Source organism: Patella vulgata, chromosome 8 (genome assembly GCF_932274485.2).
Source record: "Patella vulgata chromosome 8, xgPatVulg1.2, whole genome shotgun sequence".
In the NCBI taxonomy this organism is placed as follows: Eukaryota; Metazoa; Mollusca; class Gastropoda; family Patellidae; genus Patella; species Patella vulgata.
In genome coordinates, this window is record NC_065886.2 from 2750019 (window position 1) to 2763754 (window position 13736).

Sequence of the window (13736 nt, forward strand, 5' to 3'; positions counted from 1 at the left end):
ATTGGATATAACCACCCGATAAATACTTTTCTGGGAACCCATCTTTTAGAATACTTTATACTACTTCTCACAAATCCAGAATAATTTTGGTTTACTTTCATTTATCTTACGTTATTTTTAAAACTTACAAATATTTTGAATTTTTTTAATACGTTTTTATGGTGATATCAATTTCTGTAAATAACTTTTTATATCAATTTTAATGTATTTTATATCAATTTTAATGTATTTTACATCAAATTTTTTATTGTATTTATATTCTAATATTTTGTTTCCAATATATCTTTAATATGATATTAAGACGTCCTGGTGCTAGTCGTCAGTGAATGAATGTGTTAATCATACATTAGATAGGTCACCTACGGTCTATTGTCGTCACTCTGAACTACCCGGTATAATGGACGCATCGGGACGTACTCTTTATTCTAATTCTAGCTGCCATGCATTCTTTTACATGTGCGCAGGGACCAGGGTACTTGATCACATCTGAACGACTAGGTGGTGTTCCGTGCCAGGCCCTATGTCCCGCGCAATTGACAAGGGGACTGCACGCCTAAATTTGTCAGCCAATACGAGCCTCGGAATTCTTGAACCAGCGTTTTATTCACTGGAACAATCTGGATTCAATGCCTTGCTAACTACAGTACTGGGGAAAGTTTGATCGCTAAAGGGAATATCAATCAAAACATTGTTCTGTTCAATTCAATATTTACAGAGATATAATGAATATAAACTTTGCCATCATGTGGGAATCCTAGGCGGACTGAATTTGTCAAAACATAATCTTCGCAAAAATCTGTTAATGGGACTATTTTTAAATGTGACTGAATCCAAGTCAGAATATTCTCTAATGTTGCTATTTTAAGTTTGTTTTCTTAATTAGATATGAAATAATCAACTACATTTTAGTATGGATTAAACATACATTATACAAGGGCTAAATCTGCCTATTGTAGGTCTTTCTTTAGAACTAAAAATTTTATCTAAATTATTAATTAGACATTAATTAACTTATCTAGACCATAATCAACTCTGATGCCATTGCTATCCTATGATATTTACTGGATAAGGATCCGATTTGCTGCTCAACTTTCATTCATGACTAAATCATGAAATGGATAATCGAGACTGTGTTTTTTTATCGAACCGACTTTTCTCGGTTCAGAGTGGATCAATTTGACTGAAATTTTCAGCATATTCCCTTTACATTACCTAGTTTTTAACTATTATAGTGAGAACTGCCAGCTCTTTATCTAATCTTGCATAATATATCTTTAAGCAAAATGACTATTAAAATATATACAGTACATAATTATTAAATCTCTTTCTATATATAGACTATTCAAATGTAAATTCACTGATTATATTTATTATTTAGTAGTCAATGTAATCAAGATAATATAATCAGCAAATCTAGCATTGATATATAATCATCTTGGATTCAATATGATTTAAATTAATTTATATATTTGTTAATTCACTGAGGTTAGATATTTATCTAAGACGAAATTATGCGTTATGTTATATTGTTATTAATTCAGTGAGGTTAATAGTGCATCTAAGATGAAATATGTTATATTGTTATTAATTGCTATGTTGTTATTAATTCAGTGAGGTTAGATGTGTATATAAGATAAAGTATGTTATATTGTCATTAATTGTTATTTTGTATTGTTATTAATTGCTATGTTGTATATTTATAGTAATGTTGTATTGTTATTGATGTTGTACAATATTTTTGCATGTTTTGGTGCGCTATCCAGTCTAGGGATCGTCTAGAGATATGTAGTCCCTATTCCTCGAGGTCATTTGATGTATATTTATTATTTAGAGTAATACTAGTGTTATAGTAAATATTTTGATATACATTTATATAATTACTTACCTAAATTGACTAATTGCTTTAAAGTGGATAAGTTAATCTTTACTCTGAACCCCGATCGTTCTAACCTTTTTCTGAACCTATATCTTAATAGGTTAATTACTTAACATGCATCTTAGTCATTGATTCATTATGTACCTATATTTGAGTTAGGTCTCAGTAATGTAAATATCTTAATTTCTATCACATTTTGTATTAAATGTTTAACTCTTATCATGTATATGTTCAAATATTTCTAGTTTAATTATTATTAAGATATTGAGTTTGCGATAGTGACTGGGTATAAATATAAGAGACGAAATACGGACAATTATGTTCATTCGTTAATAAACCCAGGTCGACGTCACATATTTAGTACTTATGTTTCTTATAGATTAAAGCTCCTTGAATAATAAATATAGCGAGAGCGTTGTGCTTCGACGTATTAGAGCTACACACCGCAGCATAAGAATTCCTAACATACGTTTTGATAATACAAATACAATACAAACAGACGAATACTTTGTACTTTATAGCGTTATTAATACAATTAATGATAATGATGATATATTTAAAGCTAAGAGCTAAGGGTACATATAATATATATGTATGATACTGATAAAGCTAAGAGTTAATGATACTGATATAGGTATGCTAATGGTACTGATGATATACGCTCGTATGTATGCTAATAGCACTGATGTAAAGCTAAGCGTTTAATAAATAATTGAAGTGCCAAATGAAAATGTGTATTGTGATTGGTCGAGATGTCCCAAATGTTGGATTTGTTCTGGGTACCAGAATTTCGTCATTTCCATAGCCGCTAGAGATTATAAACTAATAAAGACGGACGTACATCACACAGTGTGTGCAAATTTGATATACGAGTAGGCCGTAGTGCTGATGTCCGGACCCAATATCCCTCGCAGTACACTATATGGTTATGTCCATCTACACTAGCCAAGTCGGAGTAGAATAGTGGGAACGTTAAGCCCCATTTAATTTCATTTCACATTTTGTTGGGGGAGCGATGGTTCCGCCTTTTTACATGAAATTCATACTGTCAAAGGTTGCTTTACGTGACGCCAATGTGTACACGTGACCTAGGCTTCTAGTTCCATTCAAACGAATAACCGATACCCCTTCATAGACTATTACATCCTCGACCACGGACAGATGTCCCTTCCCAGGCTATTACGTCCTGCATCACGGACATGGAACAAGAAGAAGTTTCTCGGCCATCACCGGGATCGAACCAGCGTTCTATTCTCGGTTCTATCAGATGCTGGGTGTTACGTTATCGTAACGATACAGCCGATTCGCTTCTATCAGAAGCTGGGTGTTACGTTATAGTAACGATACAACCGATACGCGTCTATCAAAAGCTGGCTGTTAGTTATCGTAACGGTACAACCGATACGCGTCTATCACTTGAGCCGGGTATCTGCAAACAATCTAGGATCAAGCTCCTCCCCCAAACCTTCAGGGGTAAATGTTATCGAAACCGATAGAATCCTCTGTGCGACTGAAAAACATTTGCATCACATGGCTGTCACTGTTCCGGATAACCGTAAACAAGATAGATAACCTACACATTAAAAACAAAAACGGTAGCATTCAGGGATAACCACATGGGCAAGGACTAATATCTGTCCTGATACATTTAAGGAGGATGTCGACCACAAAATATACTTAAAAGCTTGATCTTGGTTTGGGTGAAATATCTTACTTTTGACTCTTATATTACTGAACCCTCCAGACCTACAAGACAGTTAACCTATTTCGAATTACGGGTATTCTAGAAATCACCATATAAATCGCAATGAACGGTTATTTTTGGCAGTTATTATCATGAAAAATAAATAGTAAGAATTACCTGTCAAAGCGGAACATAGCGGAATTGTAACTTATATCTATATGTTTGTATGTTTGTTTCGTGTGGTGAATAGAGAACTGGTTATTTTAAGTACAGCAGTTTGAGTCAAGTCATGGTTTTAGTGTTTAACAAGAACATCAACAGATCATGGGCCCATCAAATCCACCGTTTCGTGTGGGTTTTTCCCAGATTTCAGCTTCATTAAACATACACTATGCAAGCCTGAAATGTTATATAAACTATTAGACATTTATTAACAAAACAAGGCCATAATCGACTCTCGATGGCATCAGATACTTGAGATTTTAACTAGATTAAAACGGTTAGCCATTTAAAAATTTAATTTAAAAACGGGAAAGCGAGGTTAAATCCCGATTATACCAGTGCCCTGGTTACCACTGTGCACGCATCTTGTCAAAACTACAAATAATGATAACTTGACTGAGAATGAAGTAATTTGAATGGAATTTTCAATATTTTCTTTTTTCATCATCTATTTTTGAATATTTATAGCAAGAATGACCAACTCTTTATTAAACTGTTAACTAATATGTATCTTTAAGGTTTAACCTTGCTTGTCTTGGAGAATTGGGAATATAAAGTGACGGTACAATACAGAACCGCGGTGGCTTGACTTTTGAAATTCTATATAAGAGTACATACTACGTGTTATGGCTTAATTGAATGTATATAAGTTTATATACAATCAGATTACATTATTATATGCGTTGCGACCCATTTTGTACACTTTCTATATCCCAAATATTAGCGATTTAGCTCCTTTAATTAATGTCTAAATTAATAATTTAGAAAACATTTCAGGCCTAAAGAAAGACCCACAATAGACAGATTTAGCTCTTGCATAATGTGTGTTTAAATAGTCAAGTATCATGGTACCATTACTGTTAGTTACTATTTGTAAAATCTGATATCTCCTTTTATTCCTCCCTAGGTCTCCCTCACTTCTTCCTATTTTGCCTGTTTCTCCCTAAAAATTGATCCTAGTTTGAACCCTGCTCCTACACGACATTCGAATTCTATGCTAGTTATAATGGTTTATAGTTGTATATGTTATATTGTCTATATACTATGCTAATACAATGGTTTATATGCTATATTAGTAATAATGGCTACTTGTCTATATACTATGCTAATACAATGGTTTATATGCTATGATAGTTATATTGACTACTTGTCTATATACTATGCTAATACAATGGTTTATATGCTATATTAGTAATAATGGCTACTTGTCTATATACTATGCTAATACAATGGTTTATATGCTATGATAGTTATATTGACTACTTGTCTATATACTATGCTAATACAATGGTTTATATGCTATGATAGTTATAATGTTTTATATTTGTATAGGTTATGATAGTTATAATGGCTTATTGTCTAAATATATTATGCTAATCCAATGGTTTATAATTTGTTTATGCTATTCTTGTTTGTTTTTATAAAAATAATGGAAAATAAATTATATATACCTGCTGAAATCGACACTCGTGTATTTTAAGGTAAGAATAATACTGTTGATATTACTTATTGGTTTGTCGGCGGCATCACTTCGGTGAAAGCCATTTTGCACATACTAATTGGTTGGATGATTTGAACAATAGAGTTATCTGCCCTTGAATGGTGTGTCAGAACATTATAATGAATATCATCATATTAGTATTGTTACTCGTGTTTGATTTATTTTTAGAAACTTACGTTACATATTTAAAAAAGAACACAACACGAAATGTCATGATGACAAATAAGTGTCAAATATAATAATGTCCCCACACCATACATGACCACAGATAATGTTTTATTTTTCAGTACAATGGACTGACGGGCTGAATGCCGGGGCCTCAACATTTAGGTGGCCTCTGACCAAGGTGTAGAATATTTTGACACTATCATGGGCTTTTGTTACATGCATTGTATTCTTAAACCGTCGTCGTTGTATTCTTCTCGGCTCGACTGTGTTTAAAACACACTTTCATATTCCTCCAGCAGTGGGGGAAGGGGGATTTGGGTGTGGAGGTGGGGTTTATAAGCTAGCCCATCTCTTCATCTAAATCTAAATAGATTATAATATATAGTTGACTGTATTACATGAACTCCCATTATATACATTACAATACAAGAGAAATGGTTGATTTCGAGAATTTGCCAAATAATTTATAAATGAAATCAGATGCTGTAGAAATATAAAACTTATATAACCTTGTGTATAACATTAGTCATGGATCATTTAGTCACAGATTTTGATATATGAAGTTGCGTGTTGGGTTAGAAGATAAACTCCTGGCCTGATCAAAACCAGAATCAATTTAATCGCAAGTTACAAGTATGTTTTATTGTCGGATATTGCAATGATGGTCCAGTCTCGAATCCGGTTTAATAAAAGCCAGGATATTTTCTGGAGTTGGTATTTTGAGTTTAAATAATCAGTCTGAGTGTATATTAGCTTGGATTAAGTCGTGGGATATGTAGATATTAATGTGGATTAAGTCGTGGGATATGTAGATATTAACGTGGATTAAGATGTGGGATGTGTAGATATTAACGTGGATTACGTCGTGGGATATGTAGATATTAACGTGGATTAAGTCGTGGGATATGTAAATATTAACGTGGATTAAGTCGTGGGATGTGTAGATATTAACGTGGATTAAGTCGTGTGATATGTAGATATTAACGTGGATTAAGTCGTGGGATATGTAGATATTAACGTGGATTAAGTCGTGGGATATGTAGATATTAACGTGGATTAAGTCGTGGGATATGTAGATATTAACATGTATTAAGTCGTGGGATATGTAAATATTAACTTGGATTAAGTCGTGGGATATGTAGATATTAACGTGGATTAAGTCGTGGGATATGTAGATATTAACGTGGATTAAGTCGTGGGATATGTAAATATTAACTTGGATTAAGTCGTGGGATATGTAGATATTAACGTGGATTAAGTCGTGGGATATGTAAATATTAACTTGGATTAAGTCGTGGGATATGTAGATATTAACGTGGATTAAGCCGTGGGATATGTGAATATTTTATAAGAAGCTTTATTGTCCCCCGCCTTTCGAAGAAAGCAGGGGACTATTAAAATGGGTTCGTCTGTCTGCCTGTCTGTCTGTCCGTCCGTCTGTCTGTCCGTCACACTTTTTGGGGCACAATAACTCTCATTCTAATTGACCTAGAATGTTCAAACTTGGTGTATTTGTGTATTAGGCCAATGCCGTGATGGATGTCGAAGATGAGCATTTTCTGCTTAGAGTAAGCAGAGATAAGCAATTTGATTGTTTGATGCTTTGGGACACGATAACTTTAGTTCTAATTAAGTGAGAGTGATGAAACTTGGTGTATAGTTTCATTACATTACTACCTTGACTAAGTTCGATAATGAGCATCTTCTATTAAGGGTAAGCAGAGCGATAAGCAATTTGATTGACCAAGACTTTGGAACACAATAACTCTCCTTCTAATTGAGTTAGAATGTTCAAACTTGGTGTAGGTGTTTATGGGGTCAATGCCTTGATAGAGTGCGAAGATGAGCATTTTCTGCTTATGGTAAGTAGAGATAAGCAATTTGATTGGTTGATGCTTTCCGGCACGATAACTTTAGTTCTAATTAAGTGAGAGTGATGAAACTTGGTGTATAGTTTCATTACATCAATACCTTGACTAAGGAGCAATAAGCATTTTGATTGGTCAAGACTTTGGAACATAACAACTCTGCTTCTTATTGAGGTAGAATGTTTAAACTTTGATGTAGATATTCGTCTTGACTGAGTTCAATGCTTAACATATCGAGCTAAAGCTAAGCAGAGATAGGCAATTTCCTTGGTCGATGCTTTGGGACAAGATAACTTTGGTTCTATCTGATAGAGAGTGATGAAACTTAGTGTGTAGTTGATGATCAGTTTGATTGCTCGATACTTCAGAAAAAAATAGATGTGTGATTAATTAATATGTGTCATCTATTTATTTGGGGATTTTGGCGGGGGACATCAGCCTCACTGTTGGCTTGTTTTTGTTATATTTTTATTATTGTTGTTTCTATAAATATTTTACTACTAGATGATATTACAACAGATTGAGTTATTCGACCATTGTTTTGTCTAAATAACTGGGAATCAAATGTAAAATACTAATGAGCTGCAGTCAAGAAGTTTTAATTATCACTATAATTCATTTAAATAGTTTTCTTGAAATATAATCATCCTTGTCTGTCATTGTTTTTCTAATATATATTTTATTAGCTTGATTTTTATATTTTTGTTGCATTATTATTATTATTATTTAAAAAAAATATGTTATTAAATTACATGATATTAGCTTTATTTTTATATTTTTGTAGCATTATTATTTTTAAAAAAATTATAATTTTATTATTACATTATTCAATTGTTAGTTATTTTATTTCAATTGTAAGCTATTTTATTTCAATTGTAAGCTATTTTATTTCAATTGTAAGCTATTTTATTCCAATTGTAAGCTATTTTATTTCAATTGTGGTATTATGAACAGCTGCGGGTGTCTAATTATCTCATTTAATTCTGTCTCAGGTGTTATTTTTATAAAACCATGCTATAGAACACTGGGCATTGCCAAATACATGTAGTAACAGCGATTCTTGATATTACCAATAATAGTATGGACAGCGTTCTACTGAACATCAAGCACATCTGCTATGAAACCAACTACTAGCAAATATCAGAAATTCTGAAACAGTTCATATTTTAAACGTGCATTCGCCTGGGTTTTTAATTAATTTTTCTTTTAATTGTATTTCTTAGGATTTAATTGTTTTTTTTATGTGTTCTGTATAGAGGCGATCTCACTCATAATTGAAGATCCCTGGGAAAGAACGATCTAAGTCACTTTTTCAATGAACCCCAGTTAATGGCGCCATCTTGTCGCAGATTGTATAAGCTTTCTGTGGAACAATCAATTTCAGGTAAAAACGATCGGAGTCACATCGAACCAAGTGGCTCCCGGACCAATACGTCCATCGTACCCTTTATTTGTCCTTAATTTGGCTGAAAAGTGGAACTAAGTTGTTGTGGTAATTATGATTCGTATTAAACATCATTTTGAAGTTGTAATTAAAGACACTCGTTGTTCTGTTCGCGTCAAGCATTCTCGTCCAAAAGTCTGCTTTGCCTTTTATGCGAAAAGACAAAAATGTGACTTAGATCGTTCTTCCCCTGTTGTACAGTGCTTTAAAGCGCTATATGAATGTCCATTTAATTTTAAAACAAAACAGTAAAATGTTTGATATTTACCTAGTTTGTCATATTCTGTATTAAAAGAATATATAATATCAGGTCGTTTCATGAATATAATGATATGTATTTATATAACAAGACCATATTAGGCCAAGGACATGTGGCACAAATTCGTCTTAATAGTACAAAATAATTTCTGAGCTTTTTTTGTCTTGATATTTGAGACTAGCTAAACTAAAAAGCTTGTAAAATAAAATAAAAATGTTGACCAAATCGGTTGAAATTTGTTGTGGGTTCATCATTAGCGAATCGTAACGGGCACATATTTATTGGGTTTTATTCGATATTGCGATGTTACTCAGTAATTAGTAAACGGATCTATGTCTAATTTGACATGAGAGAGAGCAGATAGAGAGAGAGAGAGAGATATGGGGTTTAACGTCCACTCGACACAAACTAGGTCATTTCGGGACTAACATATGGTTCAATTTTATTTCCATAATTCGCTTGCGCGTTGGGGTCTTTAGCAGTGGGAGGAAACCGGAGGACTCGGAGAAAACCGACGAGGATGGACAGGCAACCCTACTCCTTGTCACGTTCCACTAGGGAACCGAAACCACGCCAGTTGACTCAATGACAGACTTATGATACAGCGCGCACGTGCTAACCATTCAGCTATCCAACCTCCCCAATTTGACCTGAACATATTTGGTGTTTTTTTTCAGTAATTAGTAATGAATAGAAGGATCTGTTTTAAATTTTGACATACAATTATAATTTGGCATACAATCTAATTGGGATATCCGTATTGTCACGTAAAAATCTGATGAAAAACTCTTAGAGTGTGGTGTACGTTTAAACCCTCCATGATCAAATTGTCACGTAAAAATCTGGTGAAAATCTGATAGAGTGGAGTGTATCTTTAAATCCTCCATGATCAAATTATGATTGAGTTATTTCCCTTTGTCTTCGACACAACGTCAACATTGGCGTATCTTATGCAGACAAAAGTCTACTTGTTTTGATAATATCTTTCCAAGCAACGATACACTGTAGATGTTTATATTATTTATCTACCTGCATTTTATATAATAAATGTAGACGTTTTACATTGTTCATCTACCAGTATTTAGTTCCGGCAATATGAGTAAGTAAATGGCGAGGGAGTAAGTAGAATTGATGTTATTTGTCTCCCTTCATGGTTGAAACATAAACAATCTATTTCATTGCGAGTAGATCTCGTCAGTACATTCCGTTGTCATTATTGCTCTTGTTACAGTATAAAGTCACATGATGTAATTACAGAGATGATCAGGATATGCCAACGTGAGTTGTCTGAGATTACATCTCGTTATTACATTCCGTTGTCATCATTGTTCTTATTACACTAAACGTTACATGTCAATATTATTTATACCAATTAATATACGATTCATATTCTGTCTTCCACGTGGGTTTGGGTGGCCCGCTTTAGATCATAAGAGAGAGAGAGAGAGCGAGAGAGAGAGAGAGAGAGAGAGAGAGAGAGGGTTTAACGTCCACTCGACACAAACTAGGTCATTTCGGGACTAGCATATGGTTCAATTTTATTTCATTAGGGGTCTTTAGCAGAGGGGAAACAGGTGAACCCGGAGAAAACACACGAGGTGCAACAGGCGACCCTACTCCTTGTCAAGTATAACTGGGGAATCAAAACCACACCAGTTAGACTCAATGAAAGACTTTATGATGCACCGCGCAAGCGGTAACCATTCGCCCCCCCCCCCACGTTCTGGAGAATATAGTTCACTAACGCTATAATAGATCAAAATAGATAATGAAAAATGAATATAGTGAAAACTATATTCTGAACGATGTTATGTATTTTTAAATTTGGACAAAAATAGCTTTAAATTGTGTCCAACGATGGTCGGTTGTCCATTCGGTCTCCGCGATGACGGTTATATTATCGGTAAAGGTAGATATGACGCGCATTGTTTAATTCCTTCAATACCCGAGCCATCCGATGGCCTTGAGAGTTGATTACAGGCGTGGCATGTGGATTTATGTCTAAATAATAACTTCGAGGCTAGAAAAAACCTGCAAAATACAAGTTTAGCTCTTGCATAATGCCACTTTAATATGCTCTCTGAAGGCGACCTTACAATGACGCTGTAATTAGGAATTAACTACTTCTTAATTATGAGTTAAAGGGCAATATTAGTGTCAGTCATTAACACATATGGTGTTAAAGGACAATATTGATGTCAGTCATTATCACGTATGTGATAGAACAGGCCCCGAGTTCACAAAGCATTCTCAGACTTAAGTTGAGAATTTGCTCAACTTTCAATCACAGTTTATGAGAAATATCTTTGATCCAGAAGCACAAAACTTTGCATATAGTTTCTTATTGATATATCTGATACATTAAAACAACAAAATTATTATAAAGGGCTATATTTTAGTTAAAATAAGGCGAACAATTTTGAGTAAATTCTAAACTTAAGTCTGAGAATGCTTTGTGAACTCGGGGCCAGGTTAAACACGTTCCAAATATTATTTTATCACAGAGATCTTAGCTACGATAGATGCGTAATGACGGGTTCAACAAACGGAAGTGACGAACGCAAAAGGAAAACACGATTTATCCTTCAATATAACTGACTGAAGTGACGAGTGATAACTGATACACAGGCGAATTTCTGCTCACTAATACTTTCTTCGAAGATCAAAAGTTGATATATGAGACTGTGAGGGGACATCTGACAATTCAAAAAAGTAACTGAATGTCAAAAGCTAAGAAAACACGAGAAAAATAGAAATATTCTATTCAATAAAAACATGGTTATGCACCGACGTTTTCTAATTTTTTTTCGTTTTCTCTTATCTAGTGACAGTCAATTTCTTATTTGAATTGTCAGATATAATAATATTTGGGACACCAATATTGTCCTTTAATTACAAGATATTATTGTTCTTCTAATTGATTGCCCAAAATAGTCTTCCATAGCAGACACAGATAGAAGACCCTTGTAACATAGAGACGTTTTCGTTTGACAGGGCAAAAACTCGATGAATAACTCGATGAAGACCAAAACATTTAATAATCCCTTGGTCCGTTTCACGCTGAGTATTTATATTATATCATGTTGTATAATATATGGAGGTGAGGGGCCGAATGGTTAAGACGTGTGCGCTGTCATTGAGAGTCAGCGGGCGTCGTTTCGATTCCCCGGTTGTACGTGACAAGGAGTAGGGTCGCCTGTCCAACCGCGTGGGTTTTCTCAGGGTGGTCCGGATTCTCCGACTGCTTAAGAACCCTACGTGCAAGCGAATGATTGAAATAAAATCAAACTATGTGTTAGTCCCGAAATGACCTAGTTTGTATCGTTTGGGCGTTAAAGCCAATTTATCTCTCTCTGTATAATATATTGACTTGGCATGTTCTTTGTGAAACAAGAATCTGCTTCTGGTCAGGTCCGTGGCCTGGTTGTTATGAAGTTAATTTTACCGTGAAAATATTTTTTTTACTAATAGCGGTATCTTTGTATTCAGCCCAGCTCAGTGGTTAGAATGGAAATGTATTAGAGTTTAATATCCTGCTGTCTTGCACCGATAAGACTTATGAAGACGGGCGTACGCATATAGGGAGGTCTGAGAAGAATTTTTGAAAAAAAATGATTTTTTTTCTAAGTCCAATATCTTGTGGAACTCTTGTGGTAAAAGGTTCCACACAAATGCCCCCAAACCTTGTCATAGATGCAACGTGTACACTGTTTTTTGTCCCATCCGAACGACTAGAAGGTGGTTTAGACAGGGGCGGTTGCATTGAGTCTTGAAAAACATAATGGACGATTAATAGTCAGTCGTGTAACAACACGGAATTAGATGTCGCTGTTTTGCAAGTCCCGAAAACAGGCCCCAAGTTCACAAAGCATTCTCAAACTTAAATTAAGAATTTACTCAACCTTTAATCCCTGTTTATAAGAAATATCTTTGATCCAAAAACACAAAAAATGCACATAGTTTCTTATTGATGTATTTTTTGATACGTTAAAACAACAAAAGTTTTATAAAGGGCTATATTTTAGTTTAAAAAAGGCAAAACAAAATTGAGTAAATTCTTAACTTAAGTTTGAGAATGCTATGTGAACTTGGGCCCGGGTGTATTATTTTCCGTTGGGGCGTGTCTTTTCCCCAAATTCTGATGTTAAATCGTACCTGATCATAATTCATATAGATGAAAAAGTGTTTTATTTAGAGAATTGTTTGTTAAATCATACTTGATGTATTATTTGATATGGATGACAAAGTGTTTTATTTAGAGAATTGTTTGTTAAATCATACTTGATGTATTATTTGATATGGATGACAAAGTGTTTTATTGTTTTAAAGGTAAAGTAAGATGGAATCTGGTGTTTCTGATAACTATATGTGTTACGGTGATGGTACTAACCCTTTGGTCCAAGATACCATCGACTAGCATAAAACATCATGATCATGATCCGCCAGACAGGACCCCGGAACCACATCCTGATGGTATGGAAATAAAACAGTCTCGTCTCAAACATCAAAAGCCACGTGTTTATGAAAATGACACGACCCGGAATGATTCGCAAAAACAAACTTCGGGTACTTTCCCGCCATCTTGGAGTATCTCTCTAACGATCCGGATGACGAGTACACCTAAATTATTACGCTTTGTTTTCTGTGATCTGTTAAAAAGTGTAGCTTTATATTGGACAAAGCAGCTGGGTGATGTCCCCATTATTCTGGACCA